This window comes from Mus musculus, chromosome 12 (assembly GCF_000001635.26).
Source record: "Mus musculus strain C57BL/6J chromosome 12, GRCm38.p6 C57BL/6J".
Taxonomy (NCBI): domain Eukaryota; kingdom Metazoa; phylum Chordata; class Mammalia; order Rodentia; family Muridae; genus Mus; species Mus musculus.
In genome coordinates, this window is record NC_000078.6 from 27,316,795 (window position 1) to 27,333,168 (window position 16,374).

A 16,374-nucleotide genomic window follows, 5' to 3' on the forward strand; every position below is an offset into this window, starting at 1 on the left:
GTGTTTCCTTTTGTTCTTCTATGGCATTACACCACAATGCCTCTGGACTGAGTCCATTCCTGACTATACACTTAGTTATTGTTAATTGTAAAGAGGGATCAGTCTGTAACAATGCCTGACTTATAAACTTAACTTTTATTTGAGGTGTGTATCTTGTGGTCTTGTGTGTGTGTGGTGTGGTGTGTGTGTGTGCGTGTGGTGTGTGTGTATGTGTGTATGTGAGAGAGAGAGAGAGAGAGGGGGGGGGAGAGGGAGAGAGAGAGAGTTAGTTCATAGTCTATACAGGGTTTGGTAGGTTGGTACTGCCCAGAGAAATCTACTAGGGTCTTGGAATTCATCCCCTGGGCTCAGGGAACCAGGGAAGTCAGCACTTTCCTAGGCCAACAGGTATCTCAGAAGTTTGTTTTCTCTGGGTCCTAGTAGTCCAGGAGAAAGGAGTTTCTGGGGGCTTTCTGGTCATCTGTTCTGAACCCTACTTGTCAGCAATGTCATGCCTGCCTTAGCCTTCATCTTCACTTGGCCTGTACCCTGTGTAAGTAGTATCTATGCCCCAAGGGTGTCATTCAGATTAATTTCAGGGGTTTCCCCCATGATCTCAACTTCCCTCCATCATTTTCCAATACCCATTTACAAATATGGTTGCAATCCCAGATCGTGGGAAGATCTCAACATGTATTTGATGAGGAGACACACCTGCTCCAGACAACCCTGTGTTGTGTGGAGTTTTGCCCTGTTCCACCAGAGCAGAGGTGCACCCTTGCCAGACAGGACTGCTTCTGAGTTGTAGCTGTGCAGCTTTTAGGCTCATTTTGAGTTGAGTTCACTCATTCTGTGATTCTTGCCCCACTTTGGGAGTTCTCCTTGAAGGGAGACATGGAGGACAATGTATGCTGGATTTCTGTACTCAGGGCTTCAAAAGAAAAGCACAGGACCAAGGTCCTCTCTTCCCATTGATGACTGACTAGGCCATCCTCTGCTATATATGCAGCTGGAGCCATGAGTCTCACCATGCGTTTTCTTTGGTTGGTGGTTTAGTCCAAGGAGCTCTGGGGGGGTACTGGTTAGTTCATATTGTTGTTCTTCCTATGGGGCTGCAAACCCCTTCAGCTCCTTAGGTCCTTTCTCTAGCTCTGGGAATGCCAGGGCCAGGAAGCAGGAGTGGGTGGGTTGGTAAGCAGGGGCAGGAGAGAGGGGATAGGAGGAGGGTGTTTTTTCCGGAGGGAAAACCAGGAACCGGAATAACATTTGAAATGTAAATAAAGAAATTATCCAAATTAAGAAAGAAAGAAAGAAAGAAAGAGAGAGAGAGAGAGAGAGAGAGGGAGGGAAGGAGGGAGGGAGGGAGGGAGGGAGGGAGGGAGGAAGAAAGAACATAAAAGCACAAGAGAAAAGTTACTGGAAGGTTTTGGCTGTGTGTGATAGTGTCCAGTGGAAGGTGGGAGATTATGAGTTCCAATTCACTCTGAGCTACACAATAAGACCTTTTTTAAAAATTAAATTTAAAAAGGGGGGATGGAGGGATAAGAGGAGTAGAAGGAGGAGGAGCAGGAGACCATAATGGTCTTGAGTCTTTTAATCTTCTGTGTGACACTCTACTTTGTCTTATATCCCTCTTTGACTTCAAGTGAGCTCAATTCCCATTATGCTGTAGAAAGCCAGAAGTGAAGGGCTTATCTCAAAAGCTGGAAGAATTCCTGGTGCTGGAGTTAAAGAGTTTGCAGCTCACATGGGCACTAAGTTACCTCCTTTACGGAACGACCAAGTGCCCGCAGGGACCTGCTATGAGCCAGTGCCCCTTAGAAGAGGATTCCCATAGGTCCTCCTTCCAAGGGTTCGATCTATGGGTTACTATTCACATGATCCCTTGAGTGACTCATACTTTTAGCATTTAAACAAAAGAAGCAAGTGCCAGTTTATTCTCCTTAAGATGGCTTTTCATGGCCTGAGACTCTTTGGAGAGAGAGGTAACTGCCTCCATCCTTCTCTGTTCTCAGGTCTCAAGGTATGTTTCCTGAGACTTAAAGGCAAGCATCCTGGTCTTACTGGGCAGCGACTCTTCTCAGTGACAGAGACCGAACCCAAAGGGAAGCAAGGCTTTCTCAATCAGGCCCAGGGAGATGCCACAGTGTGATTCTTCAAAGCACTGCACATGTAATTATGAACTAGGGACTTTCACCCCAGTCATCTGCCGGCCCTAAGTCCTGTGCCCTTCTTCAGACTTAACACATCTCTGGAAAAGACAAGGCAGGCATCTGGGAGAGTGAAGAATGACATCATTGCCCTTCTTGGTCCTTGATCACAGCTTGATCTCAATATGACTGACATGTTAGTCACCTTTTAAATATTCAACTCAGTGGCCTTCAATAGTTTAGAGTGCATGCAAGTGTCACCGCTATCTAATTTACAGCTCTTCATCACCTCCAGAGGAACCCTGCATCTACAGGCAAACACTCCCCTGATTGGGGAGTAAAGAGGCAGACTTGTTTGGGAGACCAGACCCACTTACATGTTGAAAGCTATGCTGGGTGAACAGACACTGAATACACTAACTTAGGGATGCTCTGGAGAACTCACTTGGTGTTAAAGGAAACACAGTGACTTTTCTTTGGTTTTGTTGAAATTCAGCTCCTGACAGAGCAAACAGGGGAGGGAAGATTTGAAGCCCACTCAGTGAGTCTTCTCATGCCTCTGGTAACTGAGGGCTCCCAGAGAAACAAACAAAACCTACTGGGAGTGCTAAGTTCCCCAGGCTCAGCTGCTTCAGCACCAGCCTTCTTTGGAGCACCAAGCCTATTAACATAGGCTACTTGGTAATTTCACCAATGGATAACAGAGTTTGGAGATGTGGTTAAGTGGTACAAAGGATGAGGGGCTTCTGAAAATGTGAGTCAGCCTGGAGCATGGCACAAAGTTTGACTTTTTCACTGCCCTGCATCCCACTGAATTAGATTAGGACTTAGATATGTATTTCCCTGTGGTGGTCTCAGTTAGCCTATGATTCAGCACAGGTCTGCTACTGTCAAACCCACAGCCATTCTCATTTTCAATATGCATTGTCAATTTCCAGGAAAGCCATGCCACCCTAAGCCCCTCAAAGGAAAGTACAAACACATGATAAGAACCCTGCCCTCAAGGAGGGTCATAGTGACACCGTCACTTTGGGGCTGGTGCAGAGGTCTGGGGAAGAAGCCACATGTCCCAGTAAGCACAGAGAATGGATAACAGAGACTAGAGGGCAACTGAGTCCTGGAAGGATCTGTAGGTTGAGAGGAGGAAGAAGTGATTTCCTCCTAGCTGACTTTACTCCTCACTAGATGCACATGCATACACACCCATGCAAATGTGCACACACACACTCATATACTCACACAAGCACACATACACAGACACTTGTACACACTCACACAACTAACAAAATACCTCTTGTTACTAAGCACTGGCTTCTGCTACGTGTTCAACTAATGTTCCCCACCCTGCATGCTTTCTTAAACAGGAAGAGGTATATCACTATCCCCTATGTACTCAGAGTAACTGACACAGGCAGCTAGCATGAAGCTAGTATGAGCATGTCCGGCTTTCAGTATCTGCATCCTTAAGCAGGTTCCTGAGTGTTCTGACTTGGGAAGTGTGACATTTCTTTGTGCCTATTTATATTTTATTAACATGCACCTGATAGGTGGCACTTGCAGGACACCGGAGCAGTGCAAACCATAATAGTCCTGAGAAATAATCTATTCTTTGTTTATAGAGGACTTAAAATGTATAAACAATTGGTATACCTTCCTTACTCTGAGTTGCAAAGGGCCTTGCATTTATCCATGAGCATGGCAAACACCTGTGTGAAGGATGGGAAGGATTCCATTCCATTTCCAGGGCCTCAGAGGCATGCGGAACACCACAGCTTTCCTCTCCTCTTATGAGCAATGCAACACTCAGAAGCTTGAACAGAGAACTTAGTGCTGTGCAAAAGGCCCTGGGATAACACTTGGCACTAGTCTCTAAGAAGTCCCAAGGTTTCTGCAGAATGGGGCAGTATCTGACACTCCCTCTGCCTTCATATGCATGCATCTTCACTAAGACTAGAAACCATGACAAAGCCAGAGGCTCAGGCCTTGCAGGGGGTCCTCTGCACCCATTCAAAAGCCTTTAGCCCCTCTTGAATGCCTTTAAGGGGTGGAGAAAGTACCCTAGGCTACACAGGGCAAAGGTTCTTAGCTTAGAGCCTGACACCAGCTCCCACAGACAGGATCTTGTGAAGACACCTTTTCTCCCTTAGGTTTTGCTTTTACTTTTATTTGTTTGTGATGCTGGAGACCCAAGGCCCAACCCCAGGAAAACCTCTTAGCCTCAGCTGCTTCCCTAGGCCATTCTCTTTCCTAAGTTTGTTTGTTTGTTTGTCTTCTCTTCTTGATTCCATTTTTTATTTTGTAGGATTCCCTCTACTAAGGAAGAAGTGGCTGATTCACTTTCCAGTGGGGCCACTGCTGGGTGCCCCTGCTTCCCACTGTGGAGGGCTTACTGCCAAGTTACCACCTTGATGCTGATAGATGCCTCCATTTTTCTCACTTCCCCTTGATGTTTTTGCCTATGCAATGCTTTTTTTCCTCAACAACATTCCCCAAAGACCAACTGTTCTCTCTTGGTTAAGTGGAAATTCTGCAGATGGAAGACAATGCAGGGGGATTATAGACTACTAGGAGAGTGTTGCTGTGGAGCTGAGGAAAACACTTGGAGGTGAGAAACCTGCAATTTTCCCTTTCCTCTAACCTGATAATCTAGAGGAAGACAAGGTCCCAGGGTTGTTTAATCTCACAGCCTGACAGGATGCAGCCTGGGGACAGGTGTAGTAGCCATTTCAGATACAGGTGACTAAAGCATCCTCCTATCTTCCCCTAGAGCCAGTGGAGGGCTCGGTGGAGTCACAGTCGAGACTATGACTCATACAAAGTCCTGAAAGCACAGATTTGACAAACTGGTCACCATTTTCTGGTAGCAAACCTGCCACCAAGTAATATGAGAGCTATACTGCATTATGTTGCAGAAGATCTAAAAAATTTTTCGTATTCACATTAACATAAGGCTTGGTTCTACCCATACCTTTCTTCTTAGAAAGTAGATCCCTGGCCCACAGAGGTCATTGAGTCCCTCTAGAGACAGAATTACATGTGGTTGTGAGCCTCCAGACATGGGGAAGATAGTGATTGTTCTCAGCAGCCCTGGACTGGACCACATGACTACTCTCAGCCAATGCTGGGGAGGCATGGCACTGAAGTACCTGGGCCAGCATCAGTCCTGGGCTTTGGACTGTGTGACTATTACCTCAATAAGCAGGAGTGCCCTAGTAATGCCCTAGTCTCTGAAGTGATAAATGAGGGAGAGAACAAGCAGTCAGCCTTTCTATTGGGGGCACTGAGAATACCAATGTATGATGACTCTGGTTTTCCTGTATTCTGGGTAGTTTTTCTTGTCAACCTGATCCAAACTAAAGTCACTTGAGAAGAAGAACTTTAGAAGAATTTAAATGGCTGTCATTAGCTAACTGGTGGGGGTACATGCTATTAATCCTAGGACTCAGGAGGTAGAGATAGGCAGATCTCTGATTTCAAGGTCAACCTGGTCTACAAAGTAAGTTTGAAGACAGCCAGAGCTACACAGAGAAAACCTGTTTCAAAAAAAAGCCACCATTTCAAAAGAGAGAAAAGAAATCATGTAGAAAAGAGTAATAGGTAAATACTATATCATAAGAAATGTGACCAGGGCTATACTCCATCTCTCTGTGATAGGGTTTATTTGTTCTTGGATCTGCGTCTCTGGACGCTGTGAAGTTTTTCTTATCCAACCTTTTGAAGTGCTGAGGTGAGGACAGAAGTGGTTGGACCAGGGTCCAACCACTTCTACCTGGGTGAAGCTCTCTCTCATCTGCGTACTCTACAGTCTATTCCTGTGACTCCTCAGTCAGAGCTTGCATGTAGACTCGGAAGGACCTGCACTGAAGGTGACAGTCAGTCCCAGGCCCCTGTCACAAAAGTTCATGGGTTCTTGTGTCCTGAGACAAAGGATTATACCAGGAACATATGGTAAGACAATGAAAACAGAGACGGTTTATTAAGAAACAGAAAACACCTTTTTCTTTTTCTTTTAAGTTTTTAATTTTGTTTTTATTTTTCTAATTGTTTTATTTATTTACATTCCAAATGTTGCCCCCTTTCCGGGTACCCCCTCCAAAAGTTTTTCACCTCATCCCTCCTCCCCTTTGCCTCTGAGGGGGTACTCCCTTACCCACCCTTGTTACTCACCCACCCCCACTTTTCCCTCCCCCTCCCCTTCCTTGTAACCCCCTTCCCAGGGCATCAAGTCTCCACAGGATTAGGCATATCCTCTCCCACTGAGGCCAGGAAAGAGAAAACACTTTTAAGATGGGAGTAAGTTACTGAGCAGGGAAATGTATTTGCTCAAAAGCTCTGGGGACAAGCCTCATGTGATGCATGGTTCGCTGTATGTAGAGAATGAGTTTCTGCTCTTTCTTTGACAACTGACTTCTTATTAGCAATGTTTTCATCTTGAGGTGGCTCTAGTTTTACCTCTGTGTTCTCTGAAGTGAGTGCCTAGGTACAGCAGCCTGGCTGACTCTTATCAGAGTAGGTGCTTCATCTTCCCCCAAGCCCAGAATCTGTTCCCTAGAGAATGTGTGTCACTAGTTAACAGGGAGCATTATGCAATGGTTTCAATGTGGGGTCCTGAGCCCCACACATCACTCTCTCCAAGCTCTTAGTATTTCACTAGTTCCTGTTTGATAATAAAGAGAGTAACAGGCTCTCCAGCCCACGGAAGAGCCTTTCTCTCCAATTCTATTACCATGGTTACTGCTGTGTTCCCAGGCACATTACCATGTCTGGTCACTGGGAGGAAGAGGAAAAGGAGACCATATAAGTGGGTAAGGACACAAGTGTACAGGAACCTGTGGAAGCCAAAGGAGGGCATTGGGTTCTTCTGGAGATAGAAGATACATGTGGTTGTGAACTTCCAGATATGGGTGCTAGAAACCAACCTCAACCAACTCTGGAAGAGCCGCAAGTCCTCTTAGCCACTAAACTACCTCTCCAGCTCTGACACCCACATTTCATAGTTCCTGATTCTGAACATCTAATTGTGTGATTTTTTTTTTTTTTGGTTTTGACCTCATTATTTCCAGTAGTCTAAAATTCTCTACAGTGTAAACCTATAAAAACTATTAATGTACACATAGAAATGCTTATTCAATGATACCTCACATAATAAAGAAGGTTTTCTGCACGATTACTGATCTTAGTAAATTTCCAGAAGGGTTTGGAAGAAGATCTTCTACACCTTTTTCATGGATATATTAGAAAGCTGGTATAGAGCCCGGGAAATAACAGCATACACCACATATGTACAACCTCAGACACAGACACTTAGAAGTGGCATCTACCTGTTTGTGGGTTTATTCTTTCCACCTTGGCGGCTTCCTCCTCCTTCTTCCAGAAGAGGACCCACACCTGACTCACCCTATGTAAACTAAAATTCAAAGATCCTGGTCCATGAGAAGACTCTCTCCCACATTGAGTTCAGAAGCGAGGAGGAAGCCCTGTCATGGAGAGTGGGAACAATGGTGGCCCATTTCAGTGTTCACAGCTGCAAGAGTGTCAGAAGAGTACCCCAATGTAGCTGCCTGGGTGGCCACTGAGAGCTGTTTGCTCAAGCACTCATTGGTTTGGTGGTACTGGCTTTGACCCAACTTCCTTCTTCCTCTCTATTTGCAAGCCAGGTTCTGTACGTTGCTGACCATCAGCTGCCTGATGAATGTGTCTTCTAGTCTCTAACTGGAGATAATTTCCACTGCAGCTGAGGACATGGAGGTAGGGAGTGTGGTGCTGGAAGACAGGGCATTCAGTTCAGCTCCAGACATGATCATGGGATTCATGAGCTCCAGGACTACAGACATGCATGTGCGGAAGCCGCTGGTCTAGACGATGAAGAAATAGCTTTCCGCTTAGGAAGCCCGAGTCCATTAGTGAACTCTGTTAGTAGGTCAAGAAGAGTAATGGCTAGTAAATATTTTATTAGCATCGTTTGAATCTTACTAATGGGAAAGCCAAATATTTCAGAGAGTCCTATTCAGCATGACTCTATTCCCTAGCATAGGGTGCTTGCTGTTTCCCAGGATCTGGAGGAATACTCAAGAGATGTCCAAGGAGAATTATATGGACATCCGGGATGTCCACTTGTCTGCTGTTAACCACCATTTGCTCCTACCATGGCCAGCCCCCATCGTGCACCCACTGCTAACCATCTAACTATGGAGTATAGCACATTTATGACTATACTAATATGTTAATGTTTTTCCATGTTAGAAATTAAATAAATGACTTTCGCCAGGGTGTTTTTAAAAGTTAAGTACTCTAGTACATTAAATATAATAATAAGACTCATTACACAATGTCTTTCATTCTGAAGATTATTAAACCCTTTACAAACCAAAGGAAAAATAACCAACCATAATAGCAACAAAGATATAGTGCTCACAGATGCTCTATTGATCATGGGAATAGAGCACAATACAAAGCAATGGTGCTTTCAGTGGGGAAAAAGTCAAGCTTAAATTACCAGAAAACAAACAAACTAACTAACTAACAAAAAACAGTAAACTCCTAATTTTTCCTTCCAATTGATAAGACTGGGTGATCGTGTTTCAAGAGCTGGCTGTATAGAGATGAGAGCCCAACAAGCTGGGAGAAAAGGAAAGCATGCCAGAGGGCATGTTAGTAGGAGTAGTGGCCAAGTTTCCCCTCCCTCATTATCTAAAAACTATTTCTTCTCACAGTACAGCAAACTGAGGTCCACAGCGCCAGCAACACAGAATCACATACAATGGGATGCTCATGAATTGTCTTGCCTGTGTGTCACTCATTAGTATCAGCCCTCTCAGAAAGGAAACCTGTTCTCTGTTTCTCTGAGATTGACTCCTTTGATGGTAAGAGGTGATTCCAACATTTAACAGCATATCTATTTAACCCTCAACAGCTGGTCAGAAGTTCAAATCTTCTGTGTGCAAAGGCAGTACAATGATCCTGGGCATAAATGCCTGTGATCCCAATACTTGGGAAGCCAAGGCAGGAGAATTGTCATGAGTTAGAGGACAGCTTGGGTTATGTAGTGAGTTCCAGACATCCATGGGCAATACTGTGTCTCAAAATAAATACAAGTAAATAAGTACATAAGAAGTTTGTTATTGAATCATCTCCTTCCCCCAGAACTACATAAAATACATTCTGGGCAGTAGCTAGGGAGTAAAATATTTAGCTAGCACACCCATATACGTAAGACCAGCATATTATTAAAGTTGTGAATCTGAAAGAGATCATGCAATCATGTAAAAATAAAATGACTGGGAAAGATGGCATCTAGAGTCAAGAATCTTCTTTAAAGATGAGCAACTAGGAACCATGTTTGCTGAACAGAAAGATGAGAGGGAGACCCTGACACTGAACACATTCCATCGGGGTTTATACAGGAGAGGTGAGCGGGACTCAGAAGCAGGGCTTGCAGGAGAGCATGCTCATCACTTCTCACGCCTCTCCTCCAGCCCTGCACTAAGTACAGAGAATTACGAAGAGAGACAGATGGGCCCCAAGACCTTCCCATCTTTGCTAATAACTGATTTTCATTTAATTATTTTTTTCATATGCAAAGCTCTAGATCAGATCGTGTGGTCTCTATCTTGAACTTGGACTGTGCAGTTTGCCTCTCGGTTCTCTGAAGCGAGGCTGGTTCTTGATTGGGTCTAGTTTAAGCGAGAAGGCCCAGCTTCCTGGGGGCAGCTGCACTGGCATGTCCATTTCTTTGGGAACTACTTTGACACCATTGTCACTCGCATAGAGTGTCATTAACATCTAACCACTTTGATATACAACATTCTTCCCCTGTTCCTACTGGCTCTTCTGTATGTCAGTATTGACTGATTTTGAGGTGACTCCCACTTTAATCATTTCTACTTAGGAAAAAAACATTCCCTTTACATTGTGTGCAGACTAGCTCTTCATATTATTATAATTTAAAAATCTGTTCCCTAGAATTTAGGTAGGAAAAATTATTTTTAAATATTATCTTATGTGTATGGTTGTTTTGCCTACATTTATGTATGTGCAAAATGTGCTGGGTACCCTCAGACATCAGAAGAGGTACTTTCTGGAACTAGAGTTACTGATGGTTATGAGCCATTCTGTGGTTCTGGGAGTTGAACCCAGCCTTCAGGAAGAGCAGCCAGAGCTCTTAACAGCTCAGTGATTGCTTCATCCCTGTGATTGTTACTCTATCTATCTATCTATCTATCTATCTATCTATCTATCTATCTATCTATCTATCTATCTATCTATCTATCTATCTATTTTTGCTTTGTTGTCTCTATTGAAACAAAATGGAATATAGTCTGCTTTTTTTTTTCCTGTATAAGAAGGCCCAGAATCCACATTCTCTATCCCAAACTGGATTTCCGCCTTTATTATCTTTTTCGAGGACCCAGTTTTAGGACCTCTTATCATGCATCTTCAATTCTAATGTAGTTTAAGTTAGTAGGTGTCCAAAAGCTTTAAGAATGTTAATTAATCAACACTCATAGGAAATAAGAATTATGATTTGCATTTTATAGAAGGTTAAGAAGCTGTCTTAGTGTTTTACTGCTTTGAACAGACACTATGACCAAGGCAACTCTTATAAGGACAACATTTAATTGGGGCTGGCTTACAGGTTAAGAGATTCAGTCTAGAATCATCAAGAGGGGAGCATGGTAGCATCCAGGGAGGCATGGTACAGGAGGAGCTAAGAAGTCTACATCTTCATCTGCAGGCCTCTAAGAAAAGACTAATTTCCAGGCAGCTAGGACTAGGGTCTTTAAAGCCCATTCCCAGAGTGACACATACCTACTCCAACAAGGTCACATTTCCTGTAATGCCATTCCCTGGCCCAAGCATATACAAAATATTACAGAAGCCAAACACAAAAGACTGTAGTGATACTAGCTCTGGGACACTGTGAAACTATTGGTATGTGTTACAACATCAGAACTGGACAGAAGACAGTGTCCATGTCTACTTTGTAGATGAGAAATGCCCAGTTCAGAATCTCTGTGAATATTCAAGAACTGCCCCCTCGTTCCCTGGCCCTATCCAGTTTCCTGTTGCCAATAGTGTCACTCAGCCAAATAGCAATAGGATGATCCAGGCGTGGAATAGTTATTGTTTGATTTCTAACTCTCCCACTGTATCCCCACTCTATAGATGTCCAGGCTGAGGATGGGATGGGCAAAAAGAGGCTATAGAAGTAGGAATCCTTTACAAAGCACAAGTGTTCTGGGGCACAGAGAAAGCTAGGCTCCAACTGCAGCGTTTCCTGTCTCCCAACTCCGCAGCTTTCAGTGCTCATCCTGTGGGCCAGGAAGCAAACTAATTGCAGTTCTGGGGCCTTTGACCCTTGCAGGGTGCTTGCTAGCCTTATTCCTGTTCCTAGTCAAGGTCGCCTCTCCTCTCTGCAGCCCAGCTCTTTATGTCATATGGCCACTGCTGATATGTCCCTCAAACTGCCTCATCTGACCAGAGCCCCAAAGGTAAGATATGCACTCCAGAAACAATGGCAGAAGTGGGGCACAGCCAACATGCATGGTGCATCCGCTTATGTGAGTGCTCGTGTATATTAATAGAAGTGTCACTGGGTGAGTCAGAGAAACTGTGCTTTGATACAATGTAGGTCTGTAGGATTCCTCCCTAATTTAGGGCCCTGGTTTGTAGAAGCTTTGCGACTCAGCTGGACACACTGAGAGGATGCATCCGTGTGAGCCCTTCCCCTAAACACTCCGGAAGGCTATGGAGAAAGCAGGTCTACATATCGGTTCATTTGTTTTTGTCTGGAAGCCAGAGTCCTCCCTCAAGGAGTGTCAGTGTCTCTGTAAATGATGGGTCATGCTTTTGTTTCTTCAAATAGAGAAACTTGGCAACTGAAATAGCAATACAGAAAGAAAGTCATGTCAAAATAGAGAAGGGCTGTAGCTTCGTTGGTATGCAGGTTAACATACCTGGGCTATTGATTAGTAATTGATGTGGGAGGTACAGCTCACTGGAGGGTGGTGTCAGCCCTGAGCAGGTAGATCTGGGCTGTATAAGAGAGCATGCTAGGCAAGCCAGTAACCAGCATTCCTTATGGTTTCTACTTCAAGCTTCTACCTTGAGGCACCTTGGTTTCCCTAGCTGGAAGAATATAAAATGTAAGCAGAAATAAACCTTTTCCTCCTCGACTTGCATTTTGGTTATAGCATTTATAGTAACAACAGAATATAAGCTGGAACCGTTGATCTACTATGTAGCTGGCATGCATGGGGCCCTGAATTCCATCCCGATGAACCAGGAGTGGTAGTACTCAGCTAAGTCAGGAAATGGAGATGGAAGCTCAAGGACTTCTACAGCCACACAGGGATCCAGACCAGCCACCAGCTACATGAAACCTCATCCTCAAAGAAGGCGAATCCAAAGAATCATATCAAATTTGAGCTCGATAATTTGCTGACCTGGGGAGCCACATTCCTGCTATCCTGTCTTGTGATATTCATGGCTATAGCTCTGTCAGGGCACAGCAACTGGGGGCTTCAAACCCACAGACTTGCTCAAAGCAACAAAACCAGAACCTGTGGCCACAGAGTGTTGAGGTGGATCTTCAACATAGTGCTGAGGGTGGATCTTCTGGTAATGGCTAACTTCCTCCATGCAGAGGATGTTGTCTCTAGTGTGTTCATTTCTGCACCTGGGGTGTGAGAGCTGTTAATACCTGCAAACCAGCACTTATTGTAAATATATAGTGGCCATTCTTATTGTGCTGAAAGGAATCTTAGGGTAGCCTGCTTTGATCACCAACTCTCTAATCCAGGACAAAGTAAACTATCTGATCTTGTACAGCCAAACTGGTAGCTCAGCAGGATTGAGGGCCATTCTACCAAATGTCACCTGGTATTCCTTATAGAATACAGAAAGTAGGATTTCTCCTCCCTTCTGAATGGAGGCCTCTCACCTTACCTCACTAATTACCTTGCCTCAGATCTTTCCTTCAAAGTTTGTGAGCAGGCATTTCCAACAAGGATGTTATTTTTATTATTATTCTTTTAAGTATGCACAAGTAAGATGATTGATCCAATGAAGACGTGTTAGGAAAGGGCTGTGTCTTTCCTGTCTTTAGCCAGAGTTATATGACAGGAAATGAAGCGAATGAGCACAGTGCCTTCCTTCAACAGACTCCTCAGACCAAGCTTCCGAAGATGCCCACAACCTCTCTGAAGACCACTGCAGTGCAAGGGACTTTCCCAGTCATCAAGGCATGCTCTTTCCATGAAGTTGCTCACAGATTTCAAAGGCTAATGTTCAGAAGTTTTGTCACGATGGAGTTGTTTAAAGATGTTCAAACATTATTTCTGACTCTAGCTTTTTAAAGGTCCTCTACGTCTCCATGCTTTATTGACAGATAGCTGCAGAGGTTCATGCTGCTGCTTCTGTCCCTCCACGGAGTATCAGAAGGACTACTCTCCACTCTCTGTAATGAGTTACCATACAGGCCCTGAATACTGACACCCCACTCATTCCACGGTGGATTTAGAGATCTTGGTTATTTTTTTTAAGCCGGTGAATGGAACCATCAGACATTACTGAAACCTAAAACTATGGCTGAAAACCCACTGTACAAGGGAGAGCAGACTCCTGCCCCTGCATTTAACTGCATATAGTTAGTTGCTCTTTGCCCCCTTATGAGGAAAGAAATACAAAGAAGTCAGAGATGCTCAGCTCTTCCCTGTTGTCAGGCTCTGAGCCCAAACCAGGAGTCTTGTTTCTGTCTCTTTTTGACTGGTTTTGTAGCTCAGTTATCCACACCTACCTATCTTTCCAGTACCCTGGTTCTGGGGAGCTTGTGGGAATCCCATTATTCTCCCTGTCCACTTGGTGGGTTTGGTGCATAGGTTTGGGGTGCAGGCCAGTGAGTCTGGGCAGCCAGCACACTACAGTCCTACCCCCGCCCCGCCCCCAGGACTGACTTTGGCGGGAGCTCCAGGAGAAGCTGCCACTGGAGGATCTCGTGTTCCTGAATGACCCTTTAGGTTAGAAAGAAGAACAGTTAAAACCACCTTCTTCGGGGTTGGGGATTTAGCTCAGTGGTAAAGTGCTTGCCTAGCAAGCCCAAGGCCCTGGGTTCGGTCCTCAGCTCCGGAAAAAAGAGAAAAAGAGAAAAAAAAAAAAGAAAAAGAAAAAAAAAAACCACCTTCTTCAGACTGTGGAGTGTATGCTCCTAACGCTGCAGGTCACCTTAGGCTCTCACTCCCAGCTGTACCGAGGCCCCAAGATCACAGGCTCAAGACTTGGCCTGCACCCACATGATCTAATCAGAAAGAGCCAAAGACACTAAGTCCAGGCTTCTCTTCACACCATCCCTTCAGCAGTCCTCTGCCACCGCCTCTTCTACCCTATGGATGTTGGGGTTACTGACTACACCTCTCTCCTCCCTGACCCCCTTTTCTTAACCAGAATGCAATCAAATATTATTCTCCTTGCATCTTATATTCACCTTTCTATGAGTAACTCTCTTAATCCATCTTCTCTTTACCCTAGTGCAGAACACTGTCTCACTGTATCCTAGGTGGTGGTGGACCTACAGTCTGGATCAGTTCTAGGAAGCATCCATTGTTTCAGGCTACTCCTCCTCCCCAAGGCCCTCTACCCACTCCATACAGACACCCTATAACTCCTGGTCCACTAGGCTCAAACTCTCAATTTCAATAAACTCTTTGAACCAGTCTAGCTGTCTCTGCAAACCCACTGGATTGAACTCTGGTCTATATGAAGATGAAGACTGCCTGCTCAGGAGAAGTCCCCAGGCACCAGACAGAAGAAAATGTTCACCCTATCTGATTACAAATCAAAAGGCTCTAGAGCTTGGACCAAACATAATTGTGTTAGGAAAGCATTCCTGAGGGAAGAGCAGTTCGGCAAAGTGGTCTCCCCAGAACTCAGTTCTGCTTAGAACTGGGAGGTGAATGACTGAGGACAGGATTTCATACTTTCCTGCTTTCTTGTAAATGACAGGATGAGCCCGACTGGAGCTTTTTCTGATGACTTAGCCTCTCTAGCATTGAAGCCTGAGTTTCACAATATGACACAACACAGAGATGAGCTGGGGATGATTTGAATTCAGATGCGTATCTCAACGCTCAACACAAGGCAGTCTCTGGCTGTGAGCTCTTTGAATGCTTTCTATACTGTCCCTGTGAAATTAACCTTTCTTTTTTCTTTTTTACCTTTCTTACTCCCCTTCCTTCCTCTTTCTCTTTCTTCATCTCTTCACATTCCTTGTGACTCTGGCTTCATGTTCTCAACTCACCCCTCTACATGTCTACTTATACTTATAACCTATGTGTTTAGCAAACTAAAAACCAAACTCTCAGGAGGGAAGGAGGAACAAACAGTATTTGAGGAGTTCGTTGTGTTGATGCCACTCTTTGAAACCTAGAGGTACAGGGGAAGCCAGGCGGTTGAGCACTTGGGTGGAGAAATTTCTAGAATAGGAAGCAATAAAGGTTCTGTCTGAGCAGAAAGCTTAGCAGTCATTCCAGTTGGTTTGTTGATTACGCACCATAGTTGTGTGTGTGTGTGTGTGTGTGTGTGTGATATGTGTGGCAGGGACAGAGAACAGCTTTGTAAAGCTGGTTCTCTCCTTTCTGTGGATTCTGAGGATTAAACCCCACTCAGGCACAGCAAATGCCTTTAACTCTGTGAACCACCTCGAAGTCCCCAAAAATGTCTCAAGGAGGAAGTGTCTCATAAACAAATCTAAAATGTAAAGAGGGCAGCCCAATATCCAGTTTGTGAGTGCAGGAAAACTTAGTGTGAGTTTTGGTAACTCCCTCCGTGTACTCCCCGGTGTGTTAGGTGTGTTACCTGCCTTCCTAGTGCTTCAGCTGCTTAAACTCCATGTACATCTTCTCAAGGATCCCGGGAAAAATATGGCTATAGATGTATGGCCACATATATGGGGAAAGATGAACAACTCAGGTTCTTCCAAACCTGGAACTATAATCAGCTGTGGTGACCAGTAAGGACACAGGAATCCCTTTGCCTTTCTTTATGACAGCAAGGCCTGTGTACATGTTTGCTGGACTAAGGACAAAGAAAGCTGATGTCACACGCCATACCCACTACCAGGCCTCATTCTGGGGGGCTTCCATTGATATCTTAGTGCAAACTGCACCCCCCAAGGGAGTGGATTCATTTTTGCTTGATTATATTGCCATTCAAAGCAAAAATTAAGTGTGTATGTGTGGAGTGAATTAAC